A 7,837-nucleotide genomic window follows, 5' to 3' on the forward strand; every position below is an offset into this window, starting at 1 on the left:
ACTAAAGAGGTTAAGTCAATGTCTCTCCATGGTCACAGGCAGGACACCTGAATCAGGAAAGCCTGATTCAATGCCTTCCCTCCCTCCACTGCTCCATGGGACAAGACCTTTACAAATACCAGTTGATTAAACTGTGTACGCAACAAGCAGCTGATATTTTTATACTCATTCAACAGAAGAGGAAATGAATACACACAGATGTTACCTGTTTTGCCCACCCGGAGAGAAGAGGCAATACTCAGTCCTCAAGAGTAAAGTTCTAGTTTGTCGTTTACATGTCACTCTCACCACACTTTATTGTTATTAGTAACACCAAACAACATTCTCAAACTGTAAACTTGAGAACCCATATTCTCCAGAACAAGACTGTGACATAGACTTTCTAACTACCATCTAAGTAGAAGCCCAGGGTAATTGTTATGATGTATTAAGCCTACAACCTACAAACATATCTATGCACACACACATACATACATGTATATATACATGTGAATGCACTAGAATGAACATGTGGCCAGAATGTTTTGGCTAGGTAGACTCTTGCGGTGATTTTTCAACTATGAGAAAATAAAGGAGGGGAAACCACAGAAATTAGGCCCTGATTTTTACAGTTCTGCACCTGGGACTGAATTACCCGCTTCCCCAAAATGTTTTTCTCTTCCTGACAGAAGTCCTGGGTAGATGTGTGAGCCACAGGGGTTGGTAAAGATAGTCTATAGGTAGCAAGAGGAATAAACTCAGCTCAGTTAGGGCAAGGCCTACTTTGGTTCCTGTCCCTGTCTATGACATGTCCAGAGAACAGTACCTAGCAGGTGCTTCATAACTGCCCACCTGAATAACACAGATCTAGTCACGCCACCAGGAGCATGTGAAGGGCCCCTCTCTTGTATCATCAACTACCTGGGACAAAGTAGAACATGTGGGTGAAAGCAAACAAATGGCTCCTTGTAGGAACAAAGGGGTCACCAAGTCCAAGCCTGGGGACTCTCTTCAGAATAGGTCTCCCTGTCCCCTGCAGCTTCTTTCTTAACCATCTCTTAGGATCTTTTGCTGCCTTCAGAGCAGGGATGAGGGGCTACTTCATTCTTGAGTCCTGTGCCGGATCTCCTGGGTTAATATTCCTTTTCTTCAGAAATTACTTTTTATAGCCTTGTATAGACAGAGTCCAAAAAGCAGTGGGTTTGGAGTCAGAGGAACTGGGTTACTAACCCTTCCCCTACTGCTTACTCTCTCAATGATCCTGGACAGGTGTCCCTTCCCTTTCCTCATCTGAAAATGAAAATACTGGACTGGTCTGCCTTTAAGACCACTTGTGGCTCCAAATAAATCATCCTATCATGAAATTTTCATTAAGGTAGTGTGGCAAAATGGAATCGATGCTGGTCTTGGGAGTTAGAAAGAAGTGGATTCAAATCCCAGTTTTGATGCTCATTAGACACAGGATCCAGAGGCTGAAGACCCCACTCAGACCCTCTGAACCTCAGTTTCCTCATTTGCAAATGGGGGATAATAATGCCTTCAGAACCTAACTCACAAGGTTGGTGTGAGGCTCAAATGAGATTTCATATATATATGTGTGTGTGTGTGTGTGTGTGTGTGTGTGTCTATGCATCTATGACACAAACATAGAGAGAGCTCTTTGCAAACTCTACAGTACTGTGTAAAGTTCATCAGTCTGTTATTATTATTGTTTTGCTATTTCCCCAGCGCCTGGTTTGTTAATTGACCATACCCACTAACAGAATGTAAACCCCTTGAGGAGAGGGCTTGTCTCCACTGTTGTCTTTGTATCTCCAGCACCCACAAGAGTGCAGCCACCATATGTGGCAGATGTTTAACAAGTGTTTGTTGAGTCTAAATGAACATGCTTCTCACAAGCTGAGTTACCTCACTCCCCACCATCCGCACAGAGAAGGGTGGCAGAGAGGCAGGCACATTAATAGGTTTATGAAGTGACAGCTGACAGCCTGCTATGGAAGAATACAAATGAAAAGCTTAGAAACAGGCTCCACTAACTATGCGGGCCCAACTAGTATCAGACTTCACAAAATCAAGTCTCTTTAGAAATAAAACAAAACTCGTATATTTGAAATGGCCACAGAGCTCAGCAACATTTTGGGTCACACACAATGGGAAAGCAAGCACGAGCTTGGAAACTGTCAAAAGAAGAGCACAATGAGGCAGCTAGGTGGCGCAGTGGATAAAGCACTGGCCCTGGACAGGAGGACCTGAGTTCAAATTTGACATCAGATACTTTACACTTAGTAGCTATGTGACTCTGGGCAAGTCATTTAACCCTCATTGCCCTGAAAAAAAAATAAAAACTAATAAAAATAAATAAATTATTTTTTAAAAAAAGAAGAGCACAATTCTACAAGTCAGCAAGAATGTCTTCAGCTTAAGTCCCATTTCTCAGAGCTGTTCCTCTAACCAAACTGATGCAGGCACAGTGTATGGTCTGTAGGGATCAAGATGGGTTGGCTACTCTTGGGAAGGGCAAATAGTTTATGTGGTAGCTTGGCCCTAGCACTCAGTCTTCTCTTAAACTAGGGATTCTTTCCTAATTGTTTTTTGTGCCATGGAACCCTGGGGGAAAATATATGTGCAAAACAAGAGGCAGAATGTCAGAGTGGACAACGGTTCAGCTTTGGATTCAAGTAAAAAGGATTGAAATCCTGACACTTTACTTGTGTGGCACTTAGCAAGACACTCTATCTAAAGTGTCTAAAACTACAGAGGAGGAGCTCACATGCATCACTGGAGGGAGTTGGAACATGGGGAGTTTTATACATTAATGGGACCAAAAATGCTAATAGCATTATGTGAAGCGCTGGGGATACAAACTCAGAAGAACCTCAAACAGTTCCTGTCCTCAGGGAGCTTGGGTTGTCCCGCTACTAAAGACTGCAGACTGCCATGGATCACCCTGCATTCAATTCCTTCATTAGTTCTCAAAAACCACCCTTGAAGCCACTGTCCGCTTTCCAAAAGCAACTAATATTAGTCAAGACAATCTCCTCGAATTCTAAGCTCTGCTCTTTAGGACAGTATGTCAGCAACACAGAACACAAGAAGTTAACTGAGATCACACAACAGGCAAGGCTTCCCCTAACAGAACTAGACTATGAATGCTGAGAAAGAAAGAGAAAGACAGAGAGAGAGAGAGAGAGAGAGAGAGAGAGAGAGAGAGAGAGAGAGAGAGAGAGAGAGAGAGAGAGAATATGTGCGTGTGTGTCTGTGTGACAAGATCAAACTTACAGCAAACAAGGCAACACATCTGCCTTGTATAGACTCTGCTTAAACCAGGTCTATCCCAGGGCAGTTTGACCTAGAAAAGGAACTCTAAGCCAGATTTAAATTTGATTTTTCCGCTGCTTGTACTCTGGTTTCTTCATAAGCAGCCCACTTTAAAAAAATCACAAACAGATTTCCCATGGAGTCTACAAAGCCATCTGATAATACTTTCTCAACAATTCACTGAAAGTGGATAATTTGTTTACTGACTTTTCTTTAGCTTTGCCCCCCCCATAAGGCAATAATTCCCAAATCTATCATACAGATTTTCATCTCTTATTTTCCTGAGCAACCATTGTGCCTCTGTTTGGGTTCTCAAAGAACAAAGAGGGCTATTCTCTTTAAATGAGAATACCATCACGGATGATATCTTGTCGCTTTAAAACATTGTGTATGAGATCCAACATAGAGGTCAAGAAAGTTCAGCCTGGTGCTACAGGATGGTAGGTTTATATCAGAGTTTTATAAAAGAAGCTTTTCAAGAAAACTCACTAGGGATAGAAATACCATTTGGAACATGAAGAACCCTCTATGGCTGATAAAGGAAAGAAAACCTTGAGAAGCTTTACTGCTCCACACTGGATTAGCCAAAGAGCAGCCTGTACTTCAAGATGGGGGGAAAAAAGTACAATGGGCAACAAAGTGAGCTTGAAGGTTATGTGAAAAGGCACCAACATCCACATTTGCAGCTTGAGCTGTGAATTCATTTTATCCATTTTTTCTGCTATTTCTTTCACTCATACTGTACTAAATAAGTCCCTTGAGGACTAAAGCTTTATCTTATTATCTTGGGATCTTCCCCAGGGTCTAAAGCAACGGCTCCCACAGAAATCAGAGCGACAGATTGTTGAAGGTGGAAGGATCCTGAGAGATCTGGCTCAGATCCTTTATTTCAAGGATAATTGAGCCTCCCAAAGGAACACTGACTCGTCCAAGGTCCTACGGTGAGTTAGAACTGGGGCAGTACTTGCAAAATTGACAAATACATGATAATGTGTTCTAGTCTCACATCCAGCATTCTGCAAACTTTAAAGGAATAGAGGATGTTAGCTGTTATGATGATCACCAGCTTTTGCCTACAAATACTCGGCAAAAAAAACCGGTATCTCACTTCAAAAGTGGTTCAAAGAATTAAACTGAAACCAGTTATTATATTCTCAGACATTTGAATCCATAACCTCATAGGAAAGGACCCACTCTACTTCCTAATAACAACAATGCTTTCTTCCCAAGTGAAGCATCTTTCCTCAAATAAGCAAGCCCTAATAATCCACCCTCTGGGTGACAAACCCTGAAATTATCCAAGGTTTTGTGATAATAAAGTTGATCACAGGATCACACAAGCTTAGCAGAGGAGCCGGGAGCCAGAGCAGCTAGATTGCAAATAGCGGATTCTATCCCGCTCCCTCCCCCAGTCCCAAGTTAGGAGCTAGGGATCAGTAGCAGGAAATAGGTCCGGGGGTGGAGGCCATCAATGCAGGCACGCAGGCATCAGCCCCTTTTAACATAAGGATACTGAGGTCCACAGAGCCCACGTGATTTGCCTACATGGGCAGAAAGGAACAGAATCAGGATTTGAACCTGGGTCCTGTGACTTCTTGTCCAGCATTCTTTTTCACAACCACAAACAACTTATTTACTTTGATTTTGGAAAGCAAGGACCCATCCCAGAAAATTCTACTCCCTGAGGAAACCAAAAACGTATGGCTTTTATAAACAGCTCTACCAATAAGGATAGGGAGAACGTGATGGAGAGAATTTGTGGGCATGTTCTGTCCCTATCTCTGACCCAAAAGCAGGCATCAGAGAAGTCTCGTGGCCAGTCTGTGGTACAGAACTAACTGGTCAGGAAGAGGATGGAACCCCCAGCTTTAGTCTCATTAGCACCAAATGAATTAATGGGCCCCGTCTCTCCACAAATACAGATGAATAGAGTACAACTGCTTCGCACTACATTAGCACTCCTGAGAATTTTATCAACAGGAAACAAAAGCGCTACACCTCTTTAATGAAGTGTCTGATTTTTTTTTCTTTTCAAATTAGAAAAGCCCAAAGACTGTAGCCCAGGGAACAGCTAAATATTTTGACTGTTACATGAGTTACCAAGACCCGTCCACCCCCTGTGGCCCTGTTTTTTGACCATTTAAGAAGAAAACTTCAGATGGGCAAGCCTACAGTTGCATGGACGTATGTACACAATAAGAGCCTCTCTCCACTAAAGCGTCTCAAGCCAATCTGGAAGAGCTGGCGGGCCTGTGTTTATAGCAGAAACCCTGGCCCCAACTCACATCCCACAGAAGACACTCCAACAGCATTAACTTCTTGAATTCTTTGACATGTGTTTGGCTTCAGGCCAAGAGCTGGGTGCTGATATTTTCTCCTCCATTTCTAGATTTGACTGAGCTTCTCAATATAAATAAACCAAATCAGCTGTGATTATTTCATTTCTCCTAAGACAGTGCTTCCTTCCCATCCAACCCTAAACTGACAAGCACGTATTCACTTGATGGAATGTTATTTTTGAGGCAGTTAATTTTGCTTATATATGCTTAGCATATGAAACACGGTATATCTTTGAGAATTTAAATCACATGCACACTACCCAACAAGTCAGATCTTCTCTCTTCTTCCCCCATTTAATGCCAGTCTACCTTCTTACAGATCTTTGATTTGTTCTACTCTGAGTACTAGATCAGTGACCGACTCCCTACAGCAAACCAACTCCCCTCTGCCAGGTGCTTGCTACACAGAACTATCAGTCAGGTGGGAGAATCAATACTACAGCCTGAGATCTACTCCTTTCTCTTCCTCCATCTCGGTTCTGACAGCTCTTAAAAGCTTGGGGGCAGTAAGGAAGCCTATGCTCATTACTGATAGCACACTCACCTGTCACAGGCTAAGCCACGGTATCTACAACACACCCAGACTGGGGTGGTACAGTTCCTGCTCCACTGGGTCAGCGCCTGAGTTTAAAAAAAAAAAAAAAGGAAGAAAAAGGACTCATTACAAGGGCCAATGTCAGTTCTTTTGGCCTCGGTTCCAGATACCAAGAGCCAGCTTATCCAACAAGCATAGATCCCTTCTCCCAGGTAACCTCCTACAAACTTCATTAGTGTGTCCCTCCACGATTCGACTTCAGCCTAGATCTAAAACCTGAAGGTGATCAGTGCCTAGTTGTTGTTTTTTTCTATTCTTGGCACGCACTCCATAAAGGCGACAGATACACTCTATGTCTCGCATCTCTGCAATATTCAAACAGTTCGGGGGAAAGTGAGAACAGATCTCCAAGCACTTGTTTGCTGGAGATAAAGGAGATGGCATCCTTTGCGATGCTGGGCATCTTCGCCCCCTTCCCCAAATCTCATCCGCTCGGCCCCGTTTTCTTCCTTTTCACCTTTCCCACCACCCCACCCCGGGCACCACGCAGACCTGGGCTCGAACATTCGCATGCATTACCAAGTCGTGCAGGGGGAAGACTACATTTTTTTTTCAAGATTGTTTCCTCCAGGAGACACACTCGCTCACAGCCGCCACGGTTTACCCCGTCTACCCCTCCACCCCCGGACCTATTTCCTGCTACTGATCCCTAGCTCCTAACTTGGGACTGGGGGAGGGAGCGGAATAGAATCCGCTATTTGCAATCTAGCTGCTCTGGCTCCCGGCGGGGGAACCTATATGCAAAAGGAGGGGAAACAGATAACTGACAAGGACACTCCTGCTGTGTGCGAGCAGCCCCGAACCCAGCCGAGCCCCGAGCGCCCGAGGAGGGCGGAGCAGAAAAGTTCTGCTCCGGCTCTCCCTCGATCACTTCCCCGCACGCTTGCCGCTCTCCCCCGGCCCGGGACCGTACCTTGTCGCCCCCAGGAGCGGTGCCTGCTTTGCTTTGGGAGCCGGGCTGGGAGAGTGCTAGCAGCTACTTTGTAATTCCATGTCCCCGGAGCTGGAGCTCGGTCCCGTTAGGATGGACCCGGACACGCACCTCTCCGGCGTCTCGTCTCGTCTCGTCCCGTCGGGTGCCGTGCTGTGCTGTGCCTAGCCTCGCCTCGCCTTTCTCTCGCTCCCTCCACCTCCCCTCTCCTCCTCCTGCTGCTGCTTCTCCTCCTCCCCCTCCTTCTTCTTCTTCTCCTCCGCCACCTCCACCTCCTCCTCCTCCTCCTCCCACCCCTGTGAGTTTCAGGAAACGGCTCAGCAGAACATCCACATGGTTACTGCACTTGGGCTCCGTTTCGCCCGACTTATATACTCCTCATGGTTCCCTGGGCAATGTAGTCCAAGTCAAGGGTCTCGCAGGCGCCTCTGGCGGTGAGGAGGGACTACAATTCCCAGAATGCCTTGGGCTTCCCGGGCTGCGGTTCCAAATCATCTCCCTAGCTTTGGGGTAACTAGGGAGCAGGGAGTGCTGGGGGAGTGAAAGCAGCTGGAGTTTTCTAGGTTGTGGGGGCTCAGAGGGACAGGGTCGTTTTGTATCGTCGCCAAAGAACAGGACAGTTTTCTGGGGCGGCTCGGCCGGGAGCCTTCGAGTCCAAGGCGATGTACCTCCATT

The 7,837-nt window shown here is 45.5% G+C and overlaps 1 protein-coding gene across 8 annotated transcripts in view; it reads right to left on the reverse strand.

Moving 5' to 3' along the window:
* Positions 1-7,430, reverse strand: part of ITPR1 (inositol 1,4,5-trisphosphate receptor type 1) — a 395,541-nt gene extending 388,111 nt beyond the window's left edge. For 6 of the 8 annotated variants that reach the window (XM_043977918.1, XM_043977916.1, XM_043977917.1 and 3 more), the window contains exons 1-2: positions 7,145-7,430; positions 6,181-6,257 (exon numbers count right to left, since the gene is read on the reverse strand). The gene's annotated coding sequence lies outside the window, so the exon portion shown is untranslated. The remainder of the gene's footprint in view (positions 1-6,180; positions 6,258-7,144) is intronic. The other 2 variants (XM_043977913.1, XM_043977914.1) reach the window with 1 other exon arrangement.
* Positions 7,431-7,837: the final 407 nt, after the last annotated feature.

Source organism: Dromiciops gliroides, chromosome 1, assembly GCF_019393635.1.
Source record: "Dromiciops gliroides isolate mDroGli1 chromosome 1, mDroGli1.pri, whole genome shotgun sequence".
Taxonomy (NCBI): domain Eukaryota; kingdom Metazoa; phylum Chordata; class Mammalia; order Microbiotheria; family Microbiotheriidae; genus Dromiciops; species Dromiciops gliroides.